Here is a 13,141-nt window from a genome sequence, read left to right on the forward strand (position 1 = left end):
GGGAGGAGCAGCTGTGTGGCAATGTGACACACAGTGAGTCCACTCATGTGCATCATGCTGGGCATATCATTCATGATTCCCAGGGTCGCTGATGTCCCACCACACCCACGACCGGACTCTGTACGTCCCTGGTATGCATGCAGCTGATGAAGTTACTGTAGGGATGAAAGATCCTTTGTCTGTACTATCAGGCGGAAGCACATCTGCAGCTCCGAGCAGGAACTTGCATGTGCCCAGCACTCCCTGACAGATATGATACCATTTGCTTGCGACTCACACACTACGCACTCCCTGATGTGAGACCAACGTGCACACATCCCACACACAGTAGTCCTTGGTCGTAGTTGGCTTGCAGGAAATGGCCTTCACACGTACTTCAACTCCACCCAAGGCCTGCACCCATTGCACACAGGCACTGCTCTGTGCCATTTCATCCACCAGACTGTCTCTGGGCGAGCCAGTGCCGCTTGAAGCAGAGCCACTGACGCAATGGCAGACCATCCCGGAAACATGCTCAACTCCAGACACGTGGAGCTGTACCATGCACGTCTGCTACATGTACTGGGGGCACTGCCGTTGCCAGTGCTGCGGATCAGTTACCGGCTGAGCTTCCGCCTTGCGCACGTCACCTGCGTGCAGCCTGTGTTGCATTGTCGCTCGTGCATATTTGAGTGGTCCATGGATGTCTGCCTCTCCAAAGTAACAGTAGCTGATCTTGGATTACGATGTATGTGTGCACCCCCTGTTGGCCCACGACCAGGAGTGTCACCAGGATAACCGCTTATGGCATGCATGGATCTTTGGCATGCAGGCTGGGAACTGGACCTGGGAGATTGCACGAGTCGTAGTGTGCAGTGAGCACATTGAGCCACTACCCGATTGGGCTTTGGTGCACATTGGGTCCTGTGGCTGGAGTCAGCACATCTGTCCGGATCAGCGGATGGATTATGTCGACGACATGTCAGATGTGGTGGACGATGATCGCTCATTGGAGATGTTGGCCTACGCAGCTGCACTCGCGTTCATGGACGAGTGACAAGGTACCTGCAGCCACGACTGGATGTGAGCCATTGCACGTGTCCCGACACATGGTTGCATGTTGTGGATATGGTCACATGTCCCAAGACTACAGTGGACATGGCTGCTTTGGCCAGGACTCATGTTCCAGGTGTGGACAACCAACACAGGTTGGCACTGACTTGTGTTGGTGAGGGACTCCCCCGAGGTTGACATGGACACTTTCCTACGTTCCTCATTCAGACATGCTGCTGCATTTGTATGCATATAGGGTCACTTCTCTTGGCCGTACTGACTCGCACTTGTTGATAAAGTTTCTGCACTTTCATTTGTCTCCAACTGTGTTGTGTCTTGATTTGTATGCCAATGTGTGTGTCACAGACTATCTGGCTCCCTGCCATACGTGCATTGCTACCCCAGCAGGACTGTGGTTTTGTACTTGTGCATTGTCATGTCCCTGTCCCGTGCTTTGCCAGTTGCGTATGGCCGTTTACCGGCCACAGGCGAGTGCACTTGTGTCCTGTGTTTGGTTGTGCACAAGTTGGTGTTTGTACCACATTGTGTTCGATGTTGGGGTGCTCTGCTTCCTATGTGTGTGTGCTGCATTGTGTGAGATGTCCCTTCAGCTCCTATTTGGCTCACTCTTCTCCCTTTCAGGCGGTGTTGTCTTCACTTCTGTGCTTGTCCAGTGGTGTGACACTGCCGGGTTGTGTGACTTGTGCTCCTCGTTGGTGTTGTTACTCTTGGGCATGGTTTGTCTGCAGTTGTGCTGTGCTTAGTTGTGCATGTGAGCCATTGTGCCCATCTTCCCCTATCCCCCAGTCCCTGCTGGTTCCTCTCCCTGTTGCTGTTGTGTCTGTTGTTTGGTGCAGTTTGCGGTCCCCGAATCCTGCCACCATCTCCAGACTGATGTGGTGGACACCATTTCCTCCATGTCATCCAGCTCCTGGTGTGGCGCTGGACTCCCACCTCCGGTGTGCCTTGCTGCCTTCTTGTTGTTGGCGTGTTTCTGCTTGTTTGTGACTTTCGCATCATTGCTGGAGATCTGGTTTTCTGCCATTGTCCTCCTCCTCTCTCAGGCTGCATTCATCTTGTCCAAGATGGCCTGCCATGTACAATGTTTTGTTGCCAATGGGTTTGGTGGGGTTGTCTGCTGGCTCGGGTTGCCTCCATTGTGTTTGGCTGTTGTTTTCTCTTTGGTCTTTCTTACTTTTTCAGGCTTTTGTTGTGCTTATTCCCGCCTGCCATGTGTTTCGCGGTCCTGGCGGTGCTTATCCCGGCTTTCCTCATCGCGAATGGGCTAATCGCACGTTTTTTGTTGTTGTGGCTGGTATTTTTATCTCCGTCGGGGTGGTTGTATCGCGGACATTGGGCGCGTTTTCGGCGGACTATCGCATGCTACTGCCGTGTTGTGAATTCCACGTTAACACGGGGTTATTTTCCAGCAATGGGCTGCGATGTGTAAAGTAGCGTTAGCATCTTTTGGTGATGTTTAGCACACGTTCTTGTGAATATACCCCTGTGTTTCTAAATTGGTGTGGGAATTTTCTTGTGTTGTGTTTTTTCACTTTATTAATGTTTGAAGTGCTGCATAACTAATTTACAAATTACCTCTGAGTTAAGCCTGGCTGCATTGTGCTAAGCTACCAGAGGGCTGAGCACAGGTTAATATGGTGGTTCACTAGCGACTTCACCCTGACAAAGATTGTGATTGATGCTTGTTAGGGGTTTCACCCCCCTCAACCAGTAACCCAATTACTTACTTTGGTGGCAGCGGTGGGATTTGGACTTTTGCTTATGCAGTGTCATATAGAGATTTTGTGTTACACTGAAAATTCCAATTAAATAATTTAGGACCAATTTGAGTTTAAAATTTCTCCATGATTGCCTTTTTTGCTTTTTCCAAATCCCCCTAATTCTACTTGACTGTTGTGCCTGAAACCACAACTGCAAGGATTGAGTTTGAGCTGACCAACATGGAGACCTGCACTGTTGCCCAGATCAAGGAGTTCTACAAGGAGAGAGAACTTGCAGCCAAGAGCAACGCCAGGAAAGTGAATCTTTAAAAGGCGCTCAGGAACTGGTTGGAACTCCACTAGTCACTGGTTACAGCAACAGAAGGAGATGATGATGTGGAAAGGCAAGTAGAGGACCTGGATACGAGTGCTGAGGTGCAGCAATCTGATGAGGGGGATGACTTGTCTCCTGAGTTGGTACCCTGGGACAGAGCAGAAAGCAGTTTGTCTTATCAAGGCCTGTTCCCAGTGGAGCTGGAGGAGAGGACTGCAGAAAGCGAGTTCGGGCTGGAGATGGGCAAACTCAAGATGGAAGAAAAGAAACTGGCCTTGGAGGAGAAACTGGCTTTAGAGCGACTGGCTCATGAAAGAAGCCTGAGAGAGCTGGACCTCAAAGCCAGGCAAGCAGAGTCCAGCAATTTTGGTGGCACCATACCTGCAGTGCCCTCTGGAGACAAGATTGTCCACATTCCTAAAGGTCTGTTGTCTGACTTTGTTGTGGGGGGTGACATTGACAACCTTACAGGTGCATAGGATGCCTGAGGGAGATAGGGGACCTGCCTCTGGAAGCATATCCCTAGTGAGGAAAGGGACATCCTAAAAGAACTGTATCTACACCTGTTGTTCCCAAGACCTCAGAGTGACTCCAAGGGCTGGACTCTCCATAGAGAAGGAGGATACGATGAGGTATCCCCCATAAAGGAAATCCTTCTCAGCGAACATGGTCTCATCCCTGAAAAGTATAAGCAGATGTTTAGGGACAGCCTAATGGTGGCCCATCAGCCCTGAGTAGATTGAGTAGTTTCCTTTTGCAAGGCACTAGATGGTTGTGTAAAGGGCAGTGAAATAAAGGATTACCAGTGGCTGTACAGTTAGATTGCTAGAGAGCACATATTCAGTATTTGTTTTGCAGCTCTGCACCAACATCTGAATGATTGTAAGCTCACTGGTCCCACAAAGCTTGCTAAGAAGACAGACTACTGGCTCAGCACCAGGGTCCATAAGAAGGATAATATGACAACAAGGACCTGCTCTAATACTGGACCACTATTTTCAAAAACCCACAAACGAAGTATTCAGCTGCTGTACTAAAGAAATAGCTTCAAAAAGGCTACTCAAAATCAGGTTTTGCTGTTTAATTTTAAGAAAAGTGTGTCTAACACCCTCATTTGAATCCCCTTCTGCAACAGCCCATTGGAAAAATTGTGTGAAGGTCTGAAAGTACCTCACGTAAGCACCACCAAAGGAGCTGCTGGTAGGTACTCACCAGTATGCTCACGTCTTTATCAACATCGGTATCTTTCAAGACCAAAATGAAATGTGTGAACAAAAATGTGAAACAAGGACAACCTAGTGATGTGTGGAAGAACACACCACACACGTTAATCATGTGTTATCCCACTATGACCCCATAGTAAAAAGGAAAAAAGAAGAAACTTTTCCGCTTCTCCAGGCTAAAAATGAGGTAGGACCCACTGCCGACACTGCCAACTTTAATCGATGCCGTGGAACAAAACCAATTAAAAACACACAATGTTGCAAACCACTTCAATTTAGGGAAGGCCAACATGTTTCGTGGCCAAAGTACCTTATGGCAATTTCGTCAGGGCAATTTCATTCCATGAGAAGGATACCTGCTGTTAGAAATGGGGTTTTCTAGTTGGCAGTGGTATTCACACTATCCAAGTAGGGACCCTTCCTTCTAGTAGGGGTGGGCGGAATTTGCGGAATTAACCTCCGCAAATTATCGCGAGAATGCAGAAAATCTCCGCAAACACGCCGGAAATATCGCGAAGATGCGGAAGTTTTTTGCCGCCTGTTCGCGGTATTTTTTGCGTGTTCGCGGGTCGCCAACTTACCCATGCGGTCGCTCACGGGCGCGGCCATCTTGTTTTCACTTGTCCCGCCCTCTGGCGTTGTTTACTTCCTGTTCCGGGTCGCGCAATGCATGTTCGCGGTCGATATTTCCTGTTCGCGATCGCTTTTACTTGATCGCGTTGCTTTTTGCTTGCTCAGGGAGAAAATATCGCGCGAACTTGCGCACGTGGTCGCAACGGGCGCGGCCATCTTGTTTTCCACTCTATTGCATGGTTCTGGGGCCTGATTTTCAATCCTCCCTAAATCTTTTCAATCCTTTGTTTATAGCCACTTTTTTCGGATCTTTATTACTTATTATTTCTCTAACTATTTTCCTGCCTCTATATTTTTGGTTTTTGTGTACCTTTTTTTTTGTTTTTTAGCTACTTTTTCTCTTTGTATTGCCTGCTATTTATTTCCTTTACTCCTTTATTTATTTTACCTTTTCTTTCCCGCCCCGTCCCCAGAACCATGTCCAAGGGCAGGGCTGTTCGCCGGCGCAGCCAGAGCCGCGACCGCCTTCCTTGCGGAAGGCGGCGCCCACAAGGGGTGCATGCACGGGCCTTATTTGGGGAGGCGGAGTTGGCTGCACTAATTTTCTTTGTGCAGCGCCACCTCCCCTCAACCCTGGCAGCAGGTGGCAGGCCTGGGTCCGGGTACGGCCTCCGGGAGCGTCGGCAGCGGTGGGGGAAGGTGCGCCGGGCAGTGTCTCGCATCTCTGGGGTCCGGCGCACCCAGGCACAGCTGACGCACCGGTGGTCCGACATCCTGGACCGTGAGCAGGACCTGCTGGACCTGCTAGGAGTGGAGGTCCCGGGGCTTGGTGAGTACCTATTTAATTATTACAACTTTGTGTCTGTTCTTCTGCTCTATGTTATATATTGCGAATATCTTTTTTTCCTTCCAACCAGATAGAATGTTGCTGCTTGCAATACATTCCAGGTTAATAATGTTTAAAAGTCTTCTGTGATTATGACACAGGTGCTCTTCTGCGCTACTACTAATCTTACTTGTTTGCAGCTTTGCGTTTGCGCTTGCTTAGCGTGATTCTTTACGAGTTTATTTTAGAGAAATTAAGTTACGTAATGCTACAGTGACTCATGTCCACTCCTTACTTTGTCCTGTCACTAATAGATAGGGGCGGATTGATACATAGGTTTAGGTACTTTGTATGAGCTTCTAATTGGTTAGTGGTATGCGTGATGCCCCCTCACTCAGTTACGTGACGTGCTGCTAGTACGCCAGTCTTTAGAACCTTTCTAGTTTGTTCAATGAGTGGAGGTAGGCTTTGCAGTTACTTAGCAGTAGCAGATGAGCATCAATCAAACCACAATTGTGTATATACAAAAAATGTAGTCATGTTAATGTGTCCTCCATGATTGGATCATACACATTGTTGAGGAATACAGTCGAAATGCATACTTAATGTACAATTGGCATGCCTGGAATAGGTGGGCTATGTTGGGTGGTAGGTTGTACTAATACTTAGGCTTACTTGTAACTTAGTTTTCTGGAATCAGAATGGAAGAATGGATTACTGTTGATAAATAGTAACTTAAGTAGTCGAACTGCGAATCCCCCGATATTACATGTTGACCAGATGAGATCGGTCAATGTAGTTATTGCAATTGTTTAGATAAGTGTTTTTTGACCGTTGTTGAAAAAAATTGTATTTGCTTAAGTTGACACCATCCATCAATGTTTGTCTTTCTTATATCTTTCCTGTTCATCAGCACCCAGGGGCAGACGGGCAGGGACTGGGCAGTCGGCGGGACAGGAACACCACGAGGAGGACACCGCTGAGGGCTCCTCTGCTGGCCCCAGTAAGTCTTCTTGTTTTTAATAATATTTCTTATTCCATAACTTTTACTGCCCCATTTCTCCCGAACTATAGTGTGTTTCCAAATGCAATTTTTTGACCACCAATTATCCTTCGATCTGTACGGTTTCAAAAAGCTTATCCCTGCCTCCGCTACGATGACTGAGTACTACTACATACTATCAGTCTGTCTGTCTGTACTGTAGTAGCTAGTCTTGCCCAGTGCCACTCTTTGTGAAAGGTTGTAATATAAAACTCATATTCACCAGTAGCTCGTACAATCCGTTGGGTCGTTGTCTTGTACTACTTTTTACTCTTGTTGATGTTTAGGCTTTGAAAATTCACAGCAACAGCCCTACCAGATTTCTTAATATTTTGATATGATACCCTATAGGACATACAACTGTTGTAGGGATCTTGCACATACATTTGCACCAGAAAATAGGATGTTGGTGATGGTAGGTTGGACCTTCCTTGCACACCTCAATCAGAAATTCCGCACCCACCACAATTCCACTGCTTGACTATAGTACTGTCTTGTCATACCTATTAGGTCTCGGAACCCTCCCCCCAAGACAACCAACAAGTAGACAACCCAGAACATTAACACACCCAACCTCTGTCGTGGAAGCAATTCACATGCACACCCTTACTTTAATTTGCTCAATCGTGTAACTTAGTCCACTCCACACCAAATACCACGAAGTCTATGTAAGTTTAAAATTTTTATTTCAATTTGAGAAGGTCTGTACACTGTTATCTTAGCAGCACCAACCGGCAAATCAATAACATTAAAACAAAATACATTGTTACACTAATACAGTTGGGAATTAAATCATGATAACTGAAGTGGTGGAAGGCAGCACCACCATCCCATAGCAATTTAGTTTATATACATTTATAAATGAAGATGTGAGTGAAGGGACCCCTCACCTCAGAAGAACCTAGTACTGGTAGTTGGTGCATCGTTCAGAAGCTCTGGTTCGTAGAAGCGAATCTTGCGTCTGTAATGCGAAAAAAGAAATGGTGTGCGTTAGTATATTGCAACTTGCAAGCATTTCTCAGCCGTGCTAAAAAGTGTAGCATCTATGGATAAGCAATATGGACAGTAACAGTAGTACACCAGTTCTTCCTAAAAAAGTGGCTGGTTAATGTTTGTTGACCGCCTGTACGCAGCGCGTAGACTAGACAGTAGCAGTGTGAGGCAGGTCATGTGGGCTCAAAGGTGTCTTAAGAAGCTGCAAGGTAAAGGTAACGTCACATGTGCATGGCTAGGGCTAATCAAGCAAATGCTACAATGATCATATAACTTAGTGTCTACTCTACTACTACCTGATTTGTACTAGTGATTTATGTTAGTATTAACTCATTTTTCAACCTTGCTACTGATCAATAGGGGGGAGGTGTATATGTTGCCTAATAAATGTGTAATGTTTTCTAGGCGCACTACCGACCACCATTGCTGGGGCCAGCGAAGGCGACGCCGAGGGCGAGGATGCGGCAGTTGCAGATAGCAACGGAGGGGGAGTGGCAGCACCAGTGGCAGGCGGTGGTAAGTTAGATTCATAATCTTTAACTATTGTTGAACTTGACAGCACACTCACTGCAAAGGTGTACTGTATGTATATGTATACTGTAAAGTTGTGAATTAGGGCCCCATTAGGATGGTGGGCGTATTGCCCCCGCCGGGCTGGCTGGAATTCACTGCCGTCACAGCAGGGGCAAACCTCCCGCCATCCCTGAAGAAAATATTCAGACATGTCTAGGCGGAAAAGGGTTCAATATGGCGGTGGTGTCTCTCTCACCACACCGGCAGCCATATAATCTGCATTTTGGAATGCCTTTGCGTGGCGGCATTACCGTCCGCCACGGAAAGGCATGCACACATTGCAGAGTATGCTTGGGGGCCCCCATGGAGGGTACCTACCGATGCTATGGTACCCCCCGACTTTCAAAGCAAAACGTGACAGGCTCCGTGCGAGGCCCGTCATGTTGTGCTTGGAAAAGCAGCACAACATTTTAGCATTGCTTTCAGCAAAGCCAACCAGAATTTAAAATTAAAATAACAGGGTGCGCCCGCCACTGTGCCGGGCGCATCATCCTAATTAATTGTCCCCACGGGACCCCCACCCTTTTTAGCAGTCGGATGGCGGGCGGACAAAGTCCGCTCGCTATCCGATGTCGTAAGTAAGTATGAGTTCTTGGGGACGTTTGAAGAGTGAACTAGAAGACTAGAATTCCCTTTAATTGGTATAGGACTAGGAGCCAGAGTATTGAGTAACCAATGGCCTCATCTATCTGATTTCAACTCCGCTTTGAAAGTTTTATGGAGAAGAGCACCTGGTGCACTGTTCAACTAAAAAGTGTAAGACAGGTGGAAGGAAGAAGGACGGGCGACATTTAAAATGTTATGTACTACTGTGCTTTATTTTATAGTGCTACTCTACCATGCCACTATGTGTATAAATAATTACCTTGTCCTACTGTTTTATTAAGACTATATTTTACAATTGTCGTGTTTTTTTCTTTTTGATACACAGCTACTCCGAAAATCAACCGCAAGGAGTTGGCCGCCAAGGCACGGCGCCGGAAGCTGGAGGCAATCCAGCAGGAATACCGGCGGCTGGTGGTCCTAGCCGAGGAGGAGGAGGAGAGTGCAGCAGCAATTGAAGCCTCCTCCAGTGCCCCGGGCCCCAGCCACCGCCCTCCAGCGGTACGGCGCCACCGTCTGGCGGCTGCCCGCCGCCACCGTGCCATCTCCGGTGCCCCCCCCCACTGTGGTTGCAACTGCCGCGGCCTTAGACGCCGCGTCGCCCATTTAGAGGACCAGATTCGTGTCCTCCTCCAGTCCCGCCCCACCAGTTAGTCCCTGTCACTGCCCCTTTTTTAATTCCTGTTTGTTTCCTCACTCGTTTGGGCGTTCTCTATTTCTATGGACAGTCGTTGGGGTTAGGGAGGGGGGTGGGTCAGCTTTTGTGGGTTTAGTTTATTTGTTAGGGTCAATTAAATATATTTTTCTATGTTACATGCAATGTTGTTAATGTTTTGTAGGTGGGGTAACTGTTTTACATCACACTGTTTCTTTGCTGGTGCATGGCCGCCCATAGCGTGTGTTTGATTTCAATAATTTGCTGACTGTATAAGACACAAACAGATAGATGCGACACACCTCACTCATTCACTGGTCCTACTATGCATTCTTTGGAGTGGTGTCTGAAACTGACATCATTGACAACATGTCCATTATTGATTCTGCCTCCCCCAAACTTCTCTCTTACCGGTGCTTGATGTTTATGTCCAACTGTGGCACAGCACTGGCTGCATGGTGAAGATGGTTTCCTTTTTCATACATGCCATGATTGGGGTGGTGGTGGTAGTATAGTAGTAGTATACACTGGCAGGGTAGCAGCATTTCCAAAAAAAGAAAAGGAGATAGTCAATCGCCTTTGAGAGACTGTTAGAGGAGTAGTTGAATGAAGTACATCACAGAATTTACCGAGCAACAATTATATGTTCAAATATTTGACAAAAAAAATGAATGCTGGATATTATGAGGATAGCCTACTAGACAGAGTTACAAACTATAGTTTTGTCGACTTGGCTATGCCTACAGTCTAACAGTTAGTGCTGTATATGAGGAATGACAACAAACAAATCAAATCAATGCCGGCAATTCATGCTGAGGTATATGTTCCTTTGTTAAATAAAATAACCTGTGAAATATCCTACTCATGGGTGGGCAAGCAGAAGAAGATCATCGCTCTGCATTGAAATTGAAGTAGTGTTGCTTTCACCACATCCGCCCCAGCAAGTGTGTGATTAAGTATTGGTGTACTTTTAATTTAGTTACACCTCGACAATAAGTCACACAGCCCGGGGGAAGAGGGTTAGGGTCCGTTGATTGGATGGGAAGGGGGATTTTGGGAAAGGTTTGACATAGAAAAACAGTATGCATACATAGACAAACAAACGACAATCATTGAAGACTACCATACCATATCCATTCCATATGTTAAGGTATAAAAAAGGAAATGCATGCATGATGAGACCCGGATTACATACACTTCTATTTCTTGTTCTGTTCCGGCCTTAAAACTTTAACAGATAGCAAATAGAAATTTTAAATATTGGTAGTGAGGAATCGTAAACACAGAGAAAACGTAATGATGATTGATAATAACAACTCCAAGAACACACTGTTGTAAAGAATGTATACAAGATATTAATCAAATTTTTTAAAAGAAGTGAAAAGTGGATACTGTTACTGTCTTATCCTGGTCAAAAATGTGGACTGGTTTTTTGCATCTCGGCATTCCTCTTGCTCCTCTCGTCCATCAATCTTGGGTGTGTCGCCTCACCACTCGCCACTGCCCGGCTGGAATAAAAAGGTGATTGATTGGTAAGGTAATTAATATGCATTGTAATGTTTTACAAAGTTTTGGACAAGGCCCGGCCTGTAATTTTAGATTGAAAACCAAAGGGGATATTCAGAAAGAAAGTGAAAACAAATGCACAAGTGATGGTGTAGTGCAACAAGAACACTTCCCGAGGTGGCATGTATGCATATGCATCATCTCTACTGTAGTCTGTTTCCAGCATAGACCTTCAACAGTAACAGGAGAGATCAGGCCCACAGTGCTTACCATTAGCACAGCCTACGTTACCACTTTAGAGTCCTTTTTTTTTTTTCTCTCAAAGAGTTGGACAAACGCAAAGCACATTATCCATTCCAGACATAGCATTTTACAGTTAAAGTTAGTAAAATCAATGCACTGCAGTCATCCCACCGCTACACTCTATTCAACTTCTACACAGACATTTGGGTGTGCTGTGGTTGTGGTTCACGTGTTTACCTTTAGGCTTTTCCGTTTTATGCCACTCATGAAACATCCTCCTGACTTCATCATCAGCTCTGATACTTCTACTGACTGAAGATCGGCCTGCAGTACAAGTGTAATTTTTAGAACACAACAAGAGTAGAAATATAAATATTACTGACTTGAGTCATTCTTTATTGTGTACAGAAAGATAGATTAACACTAGTACACTTTGACATCATTCACTTTGTGCACAACAAACAACGCCAACACAAAGATCAATAGCTCAGAGTCAGGTGTCCAATGCATGCCATTAATTATCATCATTTATTACCTGTTACTTCTCATCTTAAGTTAACGGGCCGTCTCTTTCGCCATCATCATGATGGACGGTGCTGTTAAGTCACAGTCATTTGCATTGCGCAGCAGATTGAGTGAGTGCCCTTCCTGTATTGAATTAAAAGCAATGTATCACCAAGATGCAGGAGAGAAGTACACATTTCTTGTTTGCCAGAAGAGGAAAATTAGTAATTACTAGTGTGTTCTGTAGAAAGTTGATTAGTGGCAGTGCACAATTACATCAATTCATGCGAAACACACCACAAAATCTACATCATTCAGTCTGCTATTCTGCGGCCAATGCATGGCATCAATCATTACCTGTTGCATCTCATCTCGTTAACGCTGCAGGCCGTCTCTTTCGCCATCATCATGATGGACGGTGCTGTTAAGTCACAGTCATTTGCATTGCGCAGCAGATTGAGTGAGTGCCCTTCCTGTATTGAATTAAAAGCAATGTATCACCAAGATGCAGGAGAGAAGTACACATTTCTTGTTTGCCAGAAGAGGAAAATTAGTAATTACTAGTGTGTTCTGTAGAAAGTTGATTAGTGGCAGTGCACAATTACATCAATTCATGCGAAACACACCACAAAATCTACATCATTCAGTCTGCTATTCTGCGGCCAATGCATGGCATCAATCATTACCTGTTGCATCTCATCTCGTTAACGCTGCAGGCCGTCTCTTTCGCCATCATCATGATGGACGGTGCTGTTAAGTCACAGTCATTTGCATTGCGCAGCAGATTGAGTGAGTGCCCTTCCTGTATTGAATTAAAAGCAATGTATCACCAAGATGCAGGAGAGAAGTACACATTTCTTGTTTGCCAGAAGAGGAAAATTAGTAATTACTAGTGTGTTCTGTAGAAAGTTGATTAGTGGCAGTGCACAATTACATCAATTCATTCATGCGCAACACACACAACAAAATCTACATCACTCAGTCTGCTTTTCTGCGGACAATGCATGGCATCAATCATTACCTGTTGCATCTTATTTTCAGTTAATGGCCAGTCTCTCTCGGCTCTGAAGGAGGATAGCTATAGAAGTCATCAGATTCATGGTCCACTTGTTTTGGAAGGACGAGGAAAGTTTGAATTTGTTGTTACCATCATCCAATCATCATTCATGAGGGAAATGGAATTGACCAGGAGATGCAGTATGATCGAGCGGAGGAGCTGGATTCTGAGGACTGTAGTGTCAAATGGCAGACACCTGAAACTTGTATCTTAAATTAGAAGATTAGAAGACGGTGATAATGCATTGGTTGCGATT

Source organism: Triturus cristatus, chromosome 6, assembly GCF_964204655.1.
Source record: "Triturus cristatus chromosome 6, aTriCri1.1, whole genome shotgun sequence".
NCBI classification, from domain to species: domain Eukaryota; kingdom Metazoa; phylum Chordata; class Amphibia; order Caudata; family Salamandridae; genus Triturus; species Triturus cristatus.